Source organism: Haematobia irritans, chromosome 2 (genome assembly GCF_050003625.1).
Source record: "Haematobia irritans isolate KBUSLIRL chromosome 2, ASM5000362v1, whole genome shotgun sequence".
NCBI classification, from domain to species: Eukaryota; Metazoa; Arthropoda; class Insecta; order Diptera; family Muscidae; genus Haematobia; species Haematobia irritans.
The window spans coordinates 166,481,762-166,503,277 of record NC_134398.1 but is presented as its reverse complement, the minus strand read 5'-3'; positions in this window follow the sequence as shown (position 1 = coordinate 166,503,277).

Here is a 21,516-nt window from a genome sequence, read left to right as displayed (position 1 = left end):
AGAGCGAAAAGGACTTCAATTCGTGACCACCCCCAAAAAATCGAAAAATCCACCCACAACCTAAAAAAAATTAAATTTTTATATGAAAAACTTCTTTTGCCCATATCTCCTTAAATATGCGTCCTAGAGCGAAAAGGACTTCAATTCGTGACCACCCCCAAAAAATCGAAAAATCCACCCAAAAGCTAAAAAAAAATTAAATTTTTATATGAAAAACTTCTTTGGCCCATATCTCCTTAAATATGCGTCCTAGAGCGAAAAGGACTTCAATTCGTGACCACCCCCAAAAAAATCGAAAAATCCACCCAAAACCTAAAAAAATTTAAATTTTAATATGAAAAACTTATTTTGCCCAATCTCCTTAAATATGGGTCCTAGAGCGAAAAGGACTTCAATTAGTGACCACCCCCAAAAAATCGAAAAATCCACCCAAAACCTAAAAAAATTGAAATTTTTATATGAAAAACTTCTTTTGCCCATATCTCCTAAACTAAGCGTCCTAGAGCGAAAAGGACTTTAATTCGTGACCACCCCGACAAAATTGAAAAATCCACCCAAAACCTAAAAAAAAAAATTGAAATTTTTGTATGAAAAACTTCTTTTGCCCATATCTCCTTAAATATGCGTCCTAGAGCGAAAAGGACTTCAATTCGTGACCACCCCCAAAAAATCGAAAAATCCACCCAAAACCTAAAAAAATTTAAATTTTTATATGAAAAACTTCTTTTGCCCATATCTCCTAAACTAAGCGTCCTAGAGCGAAAAGGACTTCAATTCGTGACCACCCCCAAAAAATCGAAAAATCCACCCACAACCTAAAAAAAATTAAATTTTTATATGAAAAACTTCTTTTGCCCATATCTCCTTAAATATGCGTCCTAGAGCGAAAAGGACTTCAATTCGTGACCACCCCCAAAAAATCGAAAAATCCACCCAAAACCTAAAAAAAAATTAAATTTTTATATGAAAAACTTCTTTGGCCCATATCTCCTTAAATATGCGTCCTAGAGCGAAAAGGACTTCAATTCGTGACCACCCCCAAAAAAATCGAAAAATCCACCCAAAACCTAAAAAAATTTAAATTTTAATATGAAAAACTTCTTTTGCCCATATCTCCTTAAATATGCGTCCTAGAGCGAAAAGGACTTCAATTCGTGACCACCCCCAAAAAATCTAAAAATCCACCCAAAACCTAAAAAAATTGAAATTTTTTATATGAAAAACTTCTTTTGCCCATATCTCCTTTAATATGCGTCCTAGAGCGAAAAGGACTTCAATTCGTGACCACCCCCAAAAAATCGAAAAATCTACCCAAAACCTAAAAAAATTGAAATTTTTATATGAAAAACTTCTTTTGCCCATATCTCCTAAACTAAGCGTCCTAGAGCGAAAAGGACTTTAATTCGTGACCACCCCGACAAAATTGAAAAATCCACCCAAAACCTAAAAAAAAAATTGAAATTTTTGTATGAAAAACTTCTCTTGCCCATATCTCCTTAAATATGCGTCCTAGAGCGAAAAGGACTTCAATTCGTGACCACCCCCAAAAAATCGAAAAATCCACCCAAAACCTAAAAAAATTTAAATTTTTATATGAAAAACTTCTTTTGCCCATATCTCCTAAACTAAGCGTCCTAGAGCGAAAAGGACTTCAATTCGTGACCACCCCCAAAAAATCGAAAAATCCACCCAAAACCTAAAAAAAATTAAATTTTTGTATGAAAAACTTCTTTTGCCCATATCTCCTTAAATATGCGTCCTAGAGCGAAAAGGACTTCAATTCGTGACCACCCCCAAAAAATCGAAAAATCCACCCAAAACCTAAAAAAAATTTAAATTTTTATATGAAAAACTTCTTTTGCCCATATCTCCTAAACTAAGCGTCCTAGAGCGAAAAGGACTTCAATTCGTGACCACCCCAAAAAAATCGAAAAATCCACCCAAAACCTAAAAAAATTGAAATTTTTATATGAAAAACTTCTTTTGCCCATATCTCCTTAAATATGCGTCCTAGAGCGAAAAGGACTTCAATTCGTGACCACCCCCAAAAAATCGAAAAATCCACCCACAACCTAAAAAAATTTAAATTTTAATATGAAAAACTTCTTTTGCCCATATCTCCTTAAATATGCGTCCTAGAGCGAAAAGGACTTCAATTCGTGACCACCCCCAAAAAATCGAAAAATCCACCCAAAACCTAAAAAAATTTAAATTTTAATATGAAAAACTTCTTTTGCCCATATCTCCTTAAATATGCGTCCTAGAGCGAAAAGGACTTCAATTCGTGACCACCCCGAAAAAATCTAAAAATCCACCCAAAACCGAAAAAAATTGAAATTTTTTATATGAAAAACTTCTTTTGCCCATATCTCCTTAAATATGCGTCCTAGAGCGAAAAGGACTTCAATTCGTGACCACCCCCAAAAAATCGAAAAATCTACCCAAAACCTAAAAAAAATTGAAATTTTTATATGAAAAACTTCTTTTGCCCATATCTCCTAAACTAAGCGTCCTAGAGCGAAAAGGACTTTAATTCGTGACCACCCCGACAAAATTGAAAAATCCACCCAAACCTAAAAAAAAAATTGAAATTTTTATATGAAAAACTTCTTTTGCCCATATCTCCTTAAATATGCGTCCTAGAGCGAAAAGGACTTCAATTCGTGACCACCCCCAAAAAAATGAAAAATCCACCCAAAACCTAAAAAAAATTGGAATTTTTATATGAAAAACTTCTTTTGCCCATATCTCCTTAAATATGCGTCCTAGAGCGAAAAGGACTTCAATTCGTGACCACCCCCAAAAAATCTAAAAATCCACCCAAAACCTAAAAAAATTGAAATTTTTTATATGAAAAACTTATTTTGCCCATATCTCCTTAAATATGCGTCCTAGAGCGAAAAGGACTTCAATTAGTGACCACCCCCAAAAAATCGAAAAATCCACCCAAAACCTAAAAAAATTGAAATTTTTATATGAAAAACTTCTTTTGCCCATATCTCCTAAACTAAGCGTCCTAGAGCGAAAAGGACTTTAATTCGTGACCACCCCGACAAAATTGAAAAATCCGCCCAAAACCTAAAAAAAAATTGAAATTTTTGTATGAAAAACTTCTTTTGCCCATATCTCCTTAAATATGCGTCCTAGAGCGAAAAGGACTTCAATTCGTGACCACCCCCAAAAAATCGAAAAATCCACCCAAAACCTAAAAAAATTGAAATTTTTTATATGAAAAACTTCTTTTGCCCATATCTCCTTAAATATGCGTCCTAGAGCGAAAAGGACTTCAATTCGTGACCACCCCCAAAAAAATGAAAAATCCACCCAAAACCTAAAAAAAATTAAATTTTTATATGAAAAACTTCTTTTGCCCATATCTCCTTAAATATGCGTCCTATAGCGAAAAGGACTTCAATTCGTGACCACCCCCAAAAAATCGAAAAATCCACCCAAAACCTAAAAAAATTGAAATTTTTATATGAAAAACTTCTTTTGCCCATATCTCCTTAAATATGCGTCCTAGAGCGAAAAGGACTTCAATTCGTGACCACCCCCAAAAAAAATGAAAAATCCACCCAAAACCTAAAAAAATTGAAATTTTTATATGAAAAACTTCTTTTGCCCATATCTCCTAAACTAAGCGTCCTAGAGCGAAAAGGACTTTAATTCGTGACCACCCCGAAAAAATTGAAAAATCCACCCAAACCTAAAAAAAATTGAAATTTTTATATGAAAAACTTCTTTTGCCCATATCTCCTTAAATATGCGTCCTAGAGCGAAAAGGACTTCAATTCGTGACCACCCCCAAAAAATCTAAAAGTCCACCCAAAACCTAAAAAAATTGAAATTTTTTATATGAAAAACTTCTTTTGCCCATATCTCCTTAAATATGCGTCCTAGAGCGAAAAGGACTTCAATTCGTGACCACCCCCAAAAAATCGAAAAATCCACCCAAAACCTAAAAAAATTGAAATTTTTATATGAAAAACTTCTTTTGCCCATATCTCCTAAACTAAGCGTCCTAGAGCGAAAAGGACTTTAATTCGTGACCACCCCGACAAAATTGAAAAATCCACCCAAAACCTAAAAAAAAAATTGAAATTTTTGTATGAAAAACTTCTTTTGCCCATATCTCCTTAAATATGCGTCCTAGAGCGAAAATGACTTCAATTCGTGACCACCCCCAAAAAATCGAAAAATCCACCCAAAACCTAAAAAAATTTAAATTTTTATATGAAAAACTTCTTTTGCCCATATCTCCTAAACTAAGCGTCCTAGAGCGAAAAGGACTTCAATTCGTGACCACCCCAAAAAAATCGAAAAATCCACCCAAAACCTAAAAAAAATTAAATTTTAATATGAAAAACTTCTTTTGCCCATATCTCCTTAAATATGCGTCCTAGAGCGAAAAGGACTTCAATTCGTGACCACCCCCAAAAAATCGAAAAATCCACCCAAAACCTAAAAAAATTGAAATTTTTATATGAAAAACTTCTTTTGCCCATATCTCCTTAAATATGCGTCCTAGAGCGAAAAGGACTTCAATTCGTGACCACCCCCAAAAAATCGAAAAATCCACCCAAAACCTAAAAAAATTGAAATTTTTATATGAAAAACTTCTTTTGCCCATATCTCCTTAAATATGCGTCCTAGAGCGAAAAGGACTTCAATTCGTGACCACCCCCAAAAAATCGAAAAATCCACCCAAAACCTAAAAAAAATTAAATTTTTATATGAAAAACTTCTTTTGCCCATATCTCCTTAAATATGCGTCCTAGAGCGAAAAGGACTTCAATTCGTGACCACCCCCAAAAAATGGAAAAATCCACCCAAAACCTAAAAAAAAATTAAATTTTTATATGAAAAACTTCTTTGGCCCATATCTCCTTAAATATGCGTCCTAGAGCGAAAAGGACTTCAATTCGTGACCACCCCCAAAAAATCGAAAAATCCACCCAAAACCTAAAAAAATTTAAATTTTAATATGAAAAACTTCTTTTGCCCATATCTCCTTAAATATGCGTCCTAGAGCGAAAAGGACTTCAATTCGTGACCACCGCCAAAAAAATGAAAAATCCACCCAAAACCTAAAAAAATTGAAATTTTTATATGAAAAACTTCTTTTGCCCATATCTCCTAAACTAAGCGTCCTAGAGCGAAAAGGACTTTAATTCGTGACCACCCCGAAAAAATTGAAAAATCCACCCAAACCTAAAAAAAATTGAAATTTTTATATGAAAAACTTCTTTTGCCCATATCTCCTTAAATATGCGTCCTAGAGGGAAAAGGACTTCAATTCGTGACCACCCCCAAAAAAATCTAAAAATCCACCCAAAACCTAAAAAAATTGAAATTTTTTATATGAAAAACTTCTTTTGCCCATATCTCCTTAAATATGCGTCCTAGAGCGAAAAGGACTTCAATTCGTGACCACCCCCAAAAATCGAAAAATCCACCCAAAACCTAAAAAAATTGAAATTTTTATATGAAAAACTTCTTTTGCCCATATCTCCTTAAATATGCGTCCTAGAGCGAAAAGGACTTCAATTCGTGACCACCCCGAAAAAATCTAAAAATCCACCCAAAACCTAAAAAAATTGAAATTTTTTATATGAAAAACTTCTTTTGCCCATATCTCCTTAAATATGCGTCCTAGAGCGAAAAGGACTTCAATTCGTGACCACCCCCAAAAAATCGAAAAATCTACCCAAAACCTAAAAAAATTGAAATTTTTATATGAAAAACTTCTTTTGCCCATATCTCCTAAACTAAGCGTCCTAGAGCGAAAAGGACTTTAATTCGTGACCACCCCGACAAAATTGAAAAATCCACCCAAACCTAAAAAAAAAATGAAATTTTTATATGAAAAACTTCTTTTGCCCATATCTCCTTAAATATGCGTCCTAGAGCGAAAAGGACTTCAATTCGTGACCACCCCCAAAAAAATGAAAAATCCAACCAAAACCTAAAAAAAATTAAATTTTTATATGAAAAACTTCTTTTGCCCATATCTCCTTAAATATGCGTCCTAGAGCGAAAAGGACTTCAATTCGTGACCACCCCCAAAAAATCGAAAAATCCACCCAAAACCTAAAAAAATTGAAATTTTTATATGAAAAACTTCTTTTGCCCATATCTCCTTAAATATTGGTCCTAGAGCGAAAAGGACTTCAATTCGTGACCACCCCCAAAAAAATGAAAAATCCACCCAAAACCTAAAAAAATTGAAATTTTTATATGAAAAACTTCTTTTGCCCATATCTCCTTAAATATGCGTCCTAGAGCGAAAAGGACTTCAATTCGTGACCACCCCCAAAAAATCTAAAAATCCACCCAAAACCTAAAAAAATTGAAATTTTTTATATGAAAAACTTATTTTGCCCATATCTCCTTAAATATGCGTCCTAGAGCGAAAAGGACTTCAATTAGTGACCACCCCCAAAAAATCGAAAAATCCACCCAAAACCTAAAAAAATTGAAATTTTTATATGAAAAACTTCTTTTGCCCATATCTCCTAAACTAAGCGTCCTAGAGCGAAAAGGACTTTAATTCGTGACCACCCCGACAAAATTGAAAAATCCACCCAAAACCTAAAAAAAAATTGAAATTTTTGTATGAAAAACTTCTTTTGCCCATATCTCCTTAAATATGCGTCCTAGAGCGAAAAGGACTTCAATTCGTGACCACCCCCAAAAAATCGAAAAATCCACCCAAAACCTAAAAAAATTTAAATTTTAATATGAAAACCTTCTTTTGCCCATATATCCTTAAATATGCGTCCTAGAGCGAAAAGGACTTCAATTCGTGACCACCCCCAAAAAATCGAAAAATCCACCCAAAACCTAAAAAAATTTAAATTTTAATATGAAAAACTTCTTTTGCCCATATCTCCTTAAATATGCGTACTAGAGCGAAAAGGACTTCAATTCGTGACCACCCCGAAAAAATCTAAAAATCCACCCAAAACCTAAAAAAATTGAAATTTTTTATATGAAAAACTTCTTTTGCCCATATCTCCTTAAATATGCGTCCTAGAGCGAAAAGGACTTCAATTCGTGACCACCCCCAAAAAATCGAAAAATCTACCCAAAACCTAAAAAAATTGAAATTTTTATATGAAAAACTTCTTTTGCCCATATCTCCTAAACTAAGCGTCCTAGAGCGAAAAGGACTTTAATTCGTGACCACCCCGACAAAATTGAAAAATCCACCCAAACCTAAAAAAAAATTGAAATTTTTATATGAAAAACTTCTTTTGCCCATATCTCCTTAAATATGCGTCCTAGAGCGAAAAGGACTTCAATTCGTGACCACCCCCAAAAAAATGAAAAATCCACCCAAAACCTAAAAAAAATTAAATTTTTATATGAAAAACTTCTTTTGCCCATATCTCCTTAAATATGCGTCCTAGAGCGAAAAGGACTTCAATTCGTGACCACCCCCAAAAAATCGAAAAATCCACCCAAAACCTAAAAAAATTGAAATTTTTATATGAAAAACTTATTTTGCCCATATCTCCTTAAATATGCGTCCTAGAGCGAAAAGGACTTCAATTCGTGACCACCCCCAAAAAATGAAAAATCCACCCAAAACCTAAAAAAATTGAAATTTTTATATGAAAAACTTCTTTTGCCCATATCTCCTTAAATATGCGTCCTAGAGCGAAAAGGACTTCAATTCGTGACCACCCCCAAAAAATCTAAAAATCCACCCAAAACCTAAAAAAATTGAAATTTTTTATATGAAAAACTTATTTTGCCCATATCTCCTTAAATATGCGTCCTAGAGCGAAAAGGACTTCAATTAGTGACCACCCCCAAAAAATCGAAAAATCCACCCAAAACCTAAAAAAATTGAAATTTTTATATGAAAAACTTCTTTTGCCCATATCTCCTTAAATATGCGTCCTAGAGCGAAAAGGACTTCAATTAGTGACCACCCCCAAAAAATGAAAAATCCACCCAAAACCTAAAAAAATTTAAATTTTTGTATGAAAAATTTCTTTTGCCCATATCTCCTTAAATATGCGTCCTAGAGCGAAAAGGACTTCAATTCGTGACCACCCCCAAAAAATCGAAAAATCCACCCAAAACCTAAAAAAATTTAAATTTTTATATGAAAAACTTCTTTTGCCCATATCTCCTTAAATATGCGTCCTAGAGCGAAAAGGACTTCAATTCGTGACCACCCCCAAAAAATCGAAAAATCCACCCAAAACCTAAAAAAATTTAAATTTTTATATGAAAAACTTCTTTTGCCCATATCTCCTAAACTAAGCGTCCTAGAGCGAAAAGGACTTCAATTCGTGACCACCCCCAAAAAATCGAAAAATCCACCCACAACCTAAAAAAATTAAAATTTTAATATGAAAAACTTCTTTTGCCCATATCTCCTTAAATATGCGTCCTAGAGCGAAAAGGACTTCAATTCGTGACCACCCCAAAAAAATCGAAAAATCCACCCAAAACCTAAAAAAATTGAAATTTTTATATGAAAAACTTCTTTTGCCCATATCTCCTTAAATATGCGTCCTAGAGCGAAAAGGACTTCAATTCGTGACCTCCCCAAAAAATCGAAAAATCCACCCAAAACCTAAAAAAAATTAAATTTTTATATGAAAAACTTCTTTTGCCCATATCTCCTTAAATATGCGTCCTAGAGCGAAAAGGACTTCAATTCGTGACCACCCCCAAAAAATCTAAAAATCCACCCAAAACCTAAAAAAAATTAAATTTTTATATGAAAAACTTATTTTGCCCATATCTCCTTAAATATGCGTCCTAGAGCGAAAAGGACTTCAATTCGTGACCACCCCCAAAAAATCTAAAAATCCACCCAAAACCTAAAAAAATTGAAATTTTTTATATGAAAAACTTATTTTGCCCATATCTCCTTAAATATGCGTCCTAGAGCGAAAAGGACTTCAATTAGTGACCACCCCCAAAAAATCGAAAAATCCACCCAAAACCTAAAAAAATTGAAATTTTTATATGAAAAATTTCTTTTGCCCATATCTCCTTAAATATGCGTCCTAGAGCGAAAAGGACTTCAATTAGTGACCACCCCCAAAAAATGAAAAATCCACCCAAAACCTAAAAAAATTGAAATTTTTGTATGAAAAATTTCTTTTGCCCATATCTCCTTAAATATGCGTCCTAGAGCGAAAAGGACTTCAATTCGTGACCACCCCCAAAAAATCGAAAAATCCACCCAAAACCTAAAAAAATTTAAATTTTTATATGAAAAACTTCTTTTGCCCATATCTCCTTAAATATGCGTCCTAGAGCGAAAAGGACTTCAATTCGTGACCACCCCCAAAAAATCGAAAAATCCACCCAAAACCTAAAAAAATTTAAATTTTTATATGAAAAACTTCTTTTGCCCATATCTCCTAAACTAAGCGTCCTAGAGCGAAAAGGACTTCAATTCGTGACCACCCCCAAAAAATCGAAAAATCCACCCACAACCTAAAAAAATTAAAATTTTAATATGAAAAACTTCTTTTGCCCATATCTCCTTAAATATGCGTCCTAGAGCGAAAAGGACTTCAATTCGTGACCACCCCAAAAAAATCGAAAAATCCACCCAAAACCTAAAAAAATTGAAATTTTTATATGAAAAACTTCTTTTGCCCATATCTCCTTAAATATGCGTCCTAGAGCGAAAAGGACTTCAATTCGTGACCTCCCCAAAAAATCGAAAAATCCACCCAAAACCTAAAAAAAATTAAATTTTTATATGAAAAACTTCTTTTGCCCATATCTCCTTAAATATGCGTCCTAGAGCGAAAAGGACTTCAATTCGTGACCACCCCCAAAAAATCGAAAAATCCACCCAAAACCTAAAAAAAATTAAATTTTTATATGAAAAACTTCTTTTGCCCATATCTCCTTAAATATGCGTCCTAGAGCGAAAAGGACTTCAATTCGTGACCACCCCCAAAAAATCGAAAAATCCACCCAAAACCTAAAAAAATTGAAATTTTTATATGAAAAACTTCTTTTGCCCATATCTCCTTAAATATGCGTCCTAGAGCGAAAAGGACTTCAATTCGTGACCACCCCCAAAAAAATGAAAAATCCACCCAAAACCTAAAAAAATTGAAATTTTTATATGAAAAACTTCTTTTGCCCATATCTCCTAAACTAAGCGTCCTAGAGCGAAAAGGACTTTAATTCGTGACCACCCCGAAAAAATTGAAAAATCCACCCAAACCTAAAAAAAATTGAAATTTTTATATGAAAAACTTCTTTTGCCCATATCTCCTTAAATATGCGTCCTAGAGCGAAAAGGACTTCAATTCGTGACCACCCCCAAAAAATCTAAAAATCCACCCAAAACCTAAAAAAATTGAAATTTTTTATATGAAAAACTTCTTTTGCCCATATCTCCTTAAATATGCGTCCTAGAGCGAAAAGGACTTCAATTCGTGACCACCCCCAAAAAATCGAAAAATCCACCCAAAACCTAAAAAAATTGAAATTTTATATGAAAAACTTCTTTTGCCCATATCTCCTAAACTAAGCGTCCTAGAGCGAAAAGGACTTTAATTCGTGACCACCCCGACAAAATTGAAAAATCCACCCAAAACCTAAAAAAAAATTGAAATTTTTGTATGAAAAACTTCTTTTGCCCATATCTCCTTAAATATGCGTCCTAGAGCGAAAAGGACTTCAATTCGTGACCACCCCCAAAAAATCGAAAAATCCACCCAAAACCTAAAAAAATTTAAATTTTTATATGAAAAACTTCTTTTGCCCATTTCTCCTAAACTAAGCGTCCTAGAGCGAAAAGGACTTCAATTCGTGACCACCCCCAAAAAATCGAAAAATCCACCCAAAACCTAAAAAAATTTAAATTTTTATATGAAAAACTTCTTTTGCCCATATCTCCTTAAATATGCGTCCTAGAGCGAAAAGGACTTCAATTCGTGACCACCCCCAAAAAATCGAAAAATCCACCCAAAACCTAAAAAAATTGAAATTTTTATATGAAAAACTTCTTTTGCCCATATCTCCTTAAATATGCGTCCTAGAGCGAAAAGGACTTCAATTCGTGACCACCCCCAAAAAATCGAAAAATCCACCCAAAACCTAAAAAAAAATTAAATTTTTATATGAAAAACTTCTTTTGCCCATATCTCCTTAAATATGCGTCCTAGAGCGAAAAGGACTTCAATTCGTGACCACCCCCAAAAAATCGAAAAATCCACCCAAAACCTAAAAAAAATTAAATTTTTATATGAAAAACTTCTTTGGCCCATATCTCCTTAAATATGCGTCCTAGAGCGAAAAGGACTTCAATTCGTGACCACCCCCAAAAAATCGAAAAATCCACCCAAAACCTAAAAAAATTTAAATTTTAATATGAAAAACTTCTTTTGCCCATATCTCCTTAAATATGCGTCCTAGAGCGAAAAGGACTTCAATTCGTGACCACCCCCAAAAAATCTAAAAATCCACCCAAAACCTAAAAAAATTGAAATGTTTTATATGAAAAACTTCTTTTGCCCATATCTCCTTAAATATGCGTCCTAGAGCGAAAAGGACTTCAATTCGTGACCGCCCCCAAAAAATCGAAAAATATACCCAAAACCTAAAAAAATTGAAATTTTTATATGAAAAACTTCTTTTGCCCATATCTCCTAAACTAAGCGTCCTAGAGCGAAAAGGACTTTAATTCGTGACCACCCCGACAAAATTGAAAAATCCACCCAAACCTAAAAAAATTTAAATTTTTATATGAAAAACTTCTTTTGCCCATTTCTCCTAAACTAAGCGTCCTAGAGCGAAAAGGACTTCAATTCGTGACCACCCCCAAAAAATCGAAAAATCCACCCAAAACCTAAAAAAATTTAAATTTTTATATGAAAAACTTCTTTTGCCCATATCTCCTTAAATATGCGTCCTAGAGCGAAAAGGACTTCAATTCGTGACCGCCCCCAAAAAATCGAAAAATCTACCCAAAACCTAAAAAAATTGAAATTTTTATATGAAAAACTTCTTTGGCCCATATCTCCTTAAATATGCGTCCTAGAGCGAAAAGGACTTCAATTCGTGACCACCCCCAAAAAATCGAAAAATCCACCCAAAACCTAAAAAAATTTAAATTTTAATATGAAAAACTTCTTTTGCCCATATCTCCTTAAATATGCGTCCTAGAGCGAAAAGGACTTCAATTCGTGACCACCCCCAAAAAATCTAAAAATCCACCCAAAACCTAAAAAAATTGAAATGTTTTATATGAAAAACTTCTTTTGCCCATATCTCCTAAACTAAGCGTCCTAGAGCGAAAAGGACTTCAATTCGTGACCGCCCCCAAAAAATCGAAAAATCTACCCAAAACCTAAAAAAATTGAAATTTTTATATGAAAAACTTCTTTTGCCCATATCTCCTAAACTAAGCGTCCTAGAGCGAAAAGGACTTCAATTCGTGACCGCCCCCAAAAAATCGAAAAATCTACCCAAAACCTAAAAAAATTGAAATTTTTGTATGAAAAACTTCTTTTGCCCATATCTCCTTAAATATGCGTCCTAGAGCGAAAAGGACTTCAATTCGTGACCACCCCCAAAAAATCGAAAAATCCACCCAAAACCTAAAAAAATTTAAATTTTTATATGAAAAACTTCTTTTGCCCATTTCTCCTAAACTAAGCGTCCTAGAGCGAAAAGGACTTCAATTCGTGACCACCCCCAAAAAATCGAAAAATCCACCCAAAACCTAAAAAAATTTAAATATTTATATGAAAAACTTCTTTTGCCCATATCTCCTTAAATATGCGTCCTAGAGCGAAAAGGACTTCAATTCGTGACCACCCCCAAAAAATCGAAAAATCCACCCAAAACCTAAAAAAATTGAAATTTTTATATGAAAAACTTCTTTTGCCCATATCTCCTTAAATATGCGTCCTAGAGCGAAAAGGACTTCAATTCGTGACCACCCCCAAAAAATCGAAAAATCCACCCAAAACCTAAAAAAAAATTAAATTTTTATATGAAAAACTTCTTTTGCCCATATCTCCTTAAATATGCGTCCTAGAGCGAAAAGGACTTCAATTCGTGACCACCCCCAAAAAATCGAAAAATCCACCCAAAACCTAAAAAAAATTAAATTTTTATATGAAAAACTTCTTTGGCCCATATCTCCTTAAATATGCGTCCTAGAGCGAAAAGGACTTCAATTCGTGACCACCCCCAAAAAATCGAAAAATCCACCCAAAACCTAAAAAAATTTAAATTTTAATATGAAAAACTTCTTTTGCCCATATCTCCTTAAATATGCGTCCTAGAGCGAAAAGGACTTCAATTCGTGACCACCCCCAAAAAATCTAAAAATCCACCCAAAACCTAAAAAAATTGAAATGTTTTATATGAAAAACTTCTTTTGCCCATATCTCCTTAAATATGCGTCCTAGAGCGAAAAGGACTTCAATTCGTGACCGCCCCCAAAAAATCGAAAAATCTACCCAAAACCTAAAAAAATTGAAATTTTTATATGAAAAACTTCTTTTGCCCATATCTCCTAAACTAAGCGTCCTAGAGCGAAAAGGACTTTAATTCGTGACCACCCCGACAAAATTGAAAAATCCACCCAAACCTAAAAAAAAATTGAAATTTTTATATGAAAAACTTCTTTTGCCCATATCTCCTTAAATATGCGTCCTAGAGCGAAAAGGACTTCAATTCGTGACCACCCCCAAAAAAATGAAAAATCCACCCAAAACCTAAAAAAAATTAAATTTTTATATGAAAAACTTCTTTTGCCCATATCTCCTTAAATATGCGTCCTAGAGCGAAAAGGACTTCAATTCGTGACCACCCCCAAAAAATCGAAAAATCCACCCAAAACCTAAAAAAATTGAAATTTTTATATGAAAAACTTCTTTTGCCCATATCTCCTTAAATATGCGTCCTAGAGCGAAAAGGACTTCAATTCGTGACCACCCCCAAAAAAATGAGAAATCCACCCAAAACCTAAAAAAATTGAAATTTTTATATGAAAAACTTCTTTTGCCCATATCTCCTAAACTAAGCGTCCTAGAGCGAAAAGGACTTTAATTCGTGACCCCCCATATCTCCTAAACTAAGCGTCCTAGAGCGAAAAGGACTTTAATTCGTGACCACCCCGAAAAAATTGAAAAATCCACCCAAACCTAAAAAAAATTGAAATTTTTATATGAAAAACTTCTTTTGCCCATATCTCCTTAAATATGCGTCCTAGAGCGAAAAGGACTTCAATTCGTGACCACCCCCAAAAAATCTAAAAATCCACCCAAAACCTAAAAAAATTGAAATTTTTTATATGAAAAACTTCTTTTGCCCATATCTCCTTAAATATGCGTCCTAGAGCGAAAAGGACTTCAATTCGTGACCACCCCCAAAAAATCGAAAAATCCACCCAAAACCTAAAAACATTGAAATTTTTATATGAAAAACTTCTTTTGCCCATATCTCCTAAACTAAGCGTCCTAGAGCGAAAAGGACTTCAATTCGTGACCACCCCCAAAAAATCGAAAAATACACCCAAAACCTAAAAAAATTGAAATTTTTATATGAAAAACTTCTTTTGCCCATATCTCCTTAAATATGCGTCCTAGAGCGAAAAGGTCTTCAATTCGTGACCACCCCCAAAAAATCTAAAAATCCACCCAAAACCTAAAAAAATTTAAATTTTTATATGAAAAACTTCTTTTGCCCATATCTCCTTAAATATGCGTCCTAGAGCGAAAAGGACTTCAATTCGTGACCACCCCCAAAAAAATGAGAAATCCACCCAAAACCTAAAAAAATTGAAATTTTTATATGAAAAACTTCTTTTGCCCATATCTCCTAAACTAAGCGTCCTAGAGCGAAAAGGACTTTAATTCGTGACCACCCATATCTCCTAAACTAAGCGTCCTAGAGCGAAAAGGACTTTAATTCGTGACCACCCCGACAAAATTGAAAAATCCACCCAAAACCTAAAAAAAAAATTGAAATTTTTGTATGAAAAACTTCTTTTGCCCATATCTCCTTAAATATGCGTCCTAGAGCGAAAAGGACTTCAATTCGTGACCACCCCCAAAACATCGAAAAATCCACCCAAAACCTAAAAAAATTTAAATTTTTATATGAAAAACTTCTTTTGCCCATATCTCCTAAACTAAGCGTCCTAGAGCGAAAAGGACTTCAATTCGTGACCACCCCCAAAAAATCGAAAAATCCACCCAAAACCTAAAAAAATTTAAATTTTAATATGAAAAACTTCTTTTGCCCATATCTCCTTAAATATGCGTCCTAGAGCGAAAAGGACTTCAATTCGTGACCACCCCCAAAAAATCGAAAAATCCACCCAAAACCTAAAAAAATTGAAATTTTTATATGAAAAACTTCTTTTGCCCATATCTCCTTAAATATGCGTCCTAGAGCGAAAAGGTCTTCAATTCGTGACCACCCCCAAAAAATCGAAAAATCCACCCAAAACCTAAAAAAATTGAAATTTTTATATGAAAAACTTCTTTTGCCCATATCTCCTTAAATATGCGTCCTAGAGCGAAAAGGACTTCAATTCGTGACCACCCCCAAAAAATCGAAAAATCCACCCAAAACCTAAAAAAAATTAAATTTTTATATGAAAAACTTTTTTGGCCCATATCTCCTTAAATATGCGTCCTAGAGCGAAAAGGACTTCAATTCGTGACAACCCCCAAAAAATCGAAAAATCCACCCAAAACCTAAAAAAATTTAAATTTTAATATGAAAAACTTCTTTTGCCCATATCTCCTTAAATATGCGTCCTAGAGCGAAAAGGACTTCAATTCGTGACCACCCCCAAAAAATCTAAAAATCCACCCAAAACCTAAAAAAATTGAAATTTTTTATATGAAAAACTTCTTTTGCCCATATCTCCTTAAATATGCGTCCTAGAGCGAAAAGGACTTCAATTCGTGACCACCCCCAAAAAATCGAAAAATCTACCCAAAACCTAAAAAAATTGAAATTTTTATATGAAAAACTTCTTTTGCCCATATCTCCTAAACTAAGCGTCCTAGAGCGAAAAGGACTTTAATTCGTGACCACCCCGACAAAATTGAAAAATCCACCCAAACCTAAAAAAAAATTGAAATTTTTATATGAAAAACTTCTTTTGCCCATATCTCCTTAAATATGCGTCCTAGAGCGAAAAGGACTTCAATTCGTGACAACCCCCAAAAAATCGAAAAATCCACCCAAAACCTAAAAAAATTTAAATTTTAATATGAAAAACTTCTTTTGCCCATATCTCCTTAAATATGCGTCCTAGAGCGAAAAGGACTTCAATTCGTGACCACCCCCAAAAAATCTAAAAATCCACCCAAAACCTAAAAAAATTGAAATTTTTTATATGAAAAACTTCTTTTGCCCATATCTCCTTAAATATGCGTCCTAGAGCGAAAAGGACTTCAATTCGTGACCACCCCCAAAAAATCGAAAAATCTACCCAAAACCTAAAAAAATTGAAATTTTTATATGAAAAACTTCTTTTGCCCATATCTCCTAAACTAAGCGTCCTAGAGCGAAAAGGACTTTAATTCGTGACCACCCCGACAAAATTGAAAAATCCACCCAAACCTAAAAAAAAATTGAAATTTTTATATGAAAAACTTCTTTTGCCCATATCTCCTTAAATATGCGTCCTAGAGCGAAAAGGACTTCAATTCGTGACCACCACCAAAAAAATGCAAAATCCACCCAAAACCTAAAAAAAATTAAATTTTTATATGAAAAACTTCTTTTGCCCATATCTCCTTAAATATGCGTCCTAGAGCGAAAAGGACTTCAATTCGTGACCACCCCCAAAAAATCGAAAAATCCACCCAAAACCTAAAAAAATTGAAATTTTTATATGAAAAACTTCTTTTGCCCATATCTCCTTAAATATGCGTCCTAGAGCGAAAAGGACTTCAATTCGTGACCACCCCCAAAAAAATGAAAAATCCGCCCAAAACCTAAAAAAATTGAAATTTTTATATGAAAAACTTCTTTTGCCCATATCTCCTAAACTAAGCGTCCTAGAGCGAAAAGGACTTTAATTCGTGACCACCCCGTAAAAATTGAAAAACCCACCCAAACCTAAAAAAAATTGAAATTTTTATATGAAAAACTTCTTTTGCCCATATCTCCTTAAATATGCGTCCTAGAGCGCAAAGGACTTCAATTCGTGACCACCCCCAAAAAATCTAAAAATCCACCCAAAACCTAAAAAAATTGAAATTTTTTATATGAAAAACTTCTTTTGCCCATATCTCCTTAAATATGCGTCCTAGAGCGAAAAGGACTTCAATTCGTGACCACCCCCAAAAAATCGAAAAATCCACCCAAAACCTAAAAAAATTGAAATTTTTATATGAAAAACTTCTTTTGCCCATATCTCCTAAACTAAGCGTCCTAGAGCGAAAAGGACTTCAATTCGTGACCACCCCCAAAAAATCGAAAAATCCACCCAAAACCTAAAAAAATTTAAATTTTAATATGAAAAACTTCTTTTGCCCATATCTCCTTAAATATGCGTCCTAGAGCGAAAAGGACTTCAATTCGTAACCACCCCCAAAAAATCTAAAAATCCACCCAAAACCTAAAAAAATTGAAATTTTTTATATGAAAAACTTCTTTTGCCCATATCTCCTTAAATATGCGTCCTAGAGCGAAAAGGACTTCAATTCGTGACCACCCCCAAAAAATCAAAAAATCCACCCAAAACCTAAAAAAATTGAAATTTTTATATGAAAAACTTCTTTTGCCCATATCTCCTAAACTAAGCTTCCTAGAGCGAAAAGGACTTTAATTCGTGACCACCCCGACAAAATTGAAAAATCCACCCAAAACCTAAAAAAAAATTGAAATTTTTGTATGAAAAACTTCTTTTGCCCATATCTCCTTAAATATGCGTCCTAGAGCGAAAAGGACTTCAATTCGTGACCACCCCCAAAAAATCGAAAAATCCACCCAAAACCTAAAAAAATTGAAATTTTTATATGAAAAACTTCTTTTGCCCATATCTCCTAAACTAAGCGTCCTAGAGCGAAAAGGACTTTAATTCGTGACCACTCCGACAAAATTGAAAAATCCACCCAAAACCTAAAAAAAAATTGAAATTTTTGTATGAAAAACTTCTTTTGCCCATATCTCCTTAAATATGCGTCCTAGAGCGAAAAGGACTTCAATTCGTGACCACCCCCAAAAAATCGAAAAATCCACCCAAAACCTAAAAAAATTTAAATTTTAATATGAAAAACTTCTTTTGCCCATATCTCCTTAAATATGCGTCCTAGAGCGAAAAGGACTTCAATTCGTGACCACCCCCAAAAAATCGAAAAATCCACCCAAAACCTAAAAAAATTGAAATTTTTTATATGAAAAACTTCTTTTGCCCATATCTCCTTAAATATGCGTCCTAGAGCGAAAAGGACTTCAATTCGTGACCACCCCCAAAAAATCGAAAAATCTACCCAAAACCTAAAAAAATTGAAATTTTTATATGAAAAACATCTTTTGCCCATATCTCCTAAACTAAGCGTCCTAGAGCGAAAAGGACTTTAATTCGTGACCACCCCGACAAAATTGAAAAATCCACCCAAACCTAAACAAAAAATTGAAATTTTTATATGAAAAACTTCTTTTGCCCATATCTCCTTAAATATGCGTCCTACAGCGAAAAGGACTTCAATTCGTGACCACCCCCAAAAAATCGAAAAATCCACCCAAAACCTAAAAAAATTGAAATTTTTATATGAAAAACTTCTTTTGCCCATATCTCCTTAAATATGCGTCCTAGAGCGAAAAGGACTTCAATTCGTGACCACCCCCAAAAAAATGAAAAATCCACCCAAAACCTAAAAAAATTGAAATTTTTATATGAAAAACTTATTTTGCCCATATCTCCTAAACTAAGCGTCCTAGAGCGAAAAGGACTTTAATTCGTGACCACCCCGAAAAAATTGAAAAATCCACCCAAACCTAAAAAAAATTGAAATTTTTATATGAAAAACTTCTTTTGCCCATATCTCCTTAAATATGCGTCCTAGAGCGAAAAGGACTTCAATTCGTGACCACCCCCAAAAAATCGAAAAATCCACCCAAAACCTAAAAAAATTGAAATTTTTTATATGAAAAACTTCTTTTGCCCATATCTCCATAAATATGCGTCCTAGAGCGAAAAGGACTTCAATTCGTGACCACCCCCAAAAAATCGAAAAATCCACCCAAAACCTAAAAAAAGTGAAATTTTTATATGAAAAACTTCTTTTGCCCATATCTCCTAAACTAAGCGTCCTAGAGCGAAAAGGACTTTAATTCGTGACCACCCCGACAAAATTGAAAAATCCACCCAAAACCTAAAAAAAAATTTAAATTTTTGTATGAAAAACTTCTTTTGCCCATATCTCCTTAAATATGCGTCCTAGAGCGAAAAGGACTTCAATTCGTGACCACCCCCAAAAAATCGAAAAATCCACCCAAAACCTAAAAAAATTTAAATTTTTATATGAAAAACTTCTTTTGCCCATATCTCCTAAACTAAGCGTCCTAGAGCGAAAAGGACTTCAATTCGTGACCACCCCCAAAAAATCGAAAAATCCACCCAAAACCTAAAAAAATTTAAATTTTAATATGAAAAACTTCTTTTGCCCATATCTCCTTAAATATGCGTCTTAGAGCGAAAAGGACTTCAATTCGTGACCACCCCCAAAAAATCGAAATATCCACCCAAAACCTAAAAATAAATTTTTATATGAAAAACTTCTTTGGCCCATATCTCCTTAAATATGCGTCCTAGAGCGAAAAGGACTTCAATTCGTGACCACCCCCAAAAAATCGAAAAATCCACCCAAAACCTAAAAAAATTTTAATTTTAATATGAAAAACTTCTTTTGCCCATATCTCCTTAAATATGCGTCCTAGAGCGAAAAGGACTTCAATTCGTGACCACCCCCAAAAAAATGAAAAATCCACCCAAAACCTAAAAAAATTGAAATTTTTATATGAAAAACTTCTTTTGCCCATATCTCCTTAAATATGCGTCCTAGAGCGAAAAGGACTTCAATTCGTGACCACCCCCAAAAAATCGAAAAATCCACCCAAAACCTAAAAAAATTGAAATTTTTATATGAAAAACTTCTTTTGCCCATATCTCCTTAAATATGCGTCCTAGAGCGAAAAGGACTTCAATTCGTGACCACCCCCAAAAAATCGAAAAATCCACCCAAAACCTAAAAAAAATTAAATTTTTATATGAAAAACTTTTTTGGCCCATATCTCCTTAAATATGCGTCCTAGAGCGAAAAGGACTTCAATTCGTGACAACCCCCAAAAAATCGAAAAATCCACCCAAAACCTAAAAAAATTTAAATTTTAATATGAAAAACTTCTTTTGCCCATATCTCCTTAAATATGCGTCCTAGAGCGAAAAGGACTTCAATTCGTGACCACCCCCAAAAAATCTAAAAATCCACCCAAAACCTAAAAAAATTGAAATTTTTTATATGAAAAACTTCTTTTGCCCATATCTCCTTAAATATGCGTCCTAGAGCGAAAAGGACTTCAATTCGTGACCACCCCCAAAAAATCGAGAAATCTACCCAAAACCTAAAAAAATTGAAATTTTTATATGAAAAACTTCTTTTGCCCATATCTCCTAAACTAAGCGTCCTAGAGCGAAAAGGACTTTAATTCGTGACCACCCCGGCAAAATTGAAAAATCCACCCAAACCTAAAAAAAAATTGAAATTTTTATATGAAAAACTTCTTTTGCCCATATCTCCTTAAATATGCGTCCTAGAGCGAAAAGGACTTCAATTCGTGACCACCACCAAAAAAATGCAAAATCCACCCAAAACCTAAAAAAAATTAAATTTTTATATGAAAAACTTCTTTTGCCCATATCTCCTTAAATATGCGTCCTAGAGCGAAAAGGACTTCAATTCGTGACCACCCCCAAAAAATCGAAAAATCCACCCAAAACCTAAAAAAATTGAAATTTTTATATGAAAAACTTCTTTTGCCCATATCTCCTTAAATATGCGTCCTAGAGCGAAAAGGACTTCAATTCGTGACCACCCCCAAAAAAATGAAAAATCCGCCCAAAACCTAAAAAAATTTAAATTTTTATATGAAAAACTTCTTTTGCCCATATCTCCTAAACTAAGCGTCCTAGAGCGAAAAGGACTTTAATTCGTGACCACCCCGAAAAAATTGAAAAACCCACCCAAACCTAAAAAAAATTGAAATTTTTATATGAAAAACTTCTTTTGCCCATATCTCCTTAAATATGCGTCCTAGAGCGCAAAGGACTTCAATTCGTGACCACCCCCAAAAAATCTAAAAATCCACCCAAAACCTAAAAAAATTGAAATTTTTTATATGAAAAACTTCTTTTGCCCATATCTCCTTAAATATGCGTCCTAGAGCGAAAAGGACTTCAATTCGTGACCACCCCCAAAAAATCGAAAAATCCACCCAAAACCTAAAAAAATTGAAATTTTTATATGAAAAACTTCTTTT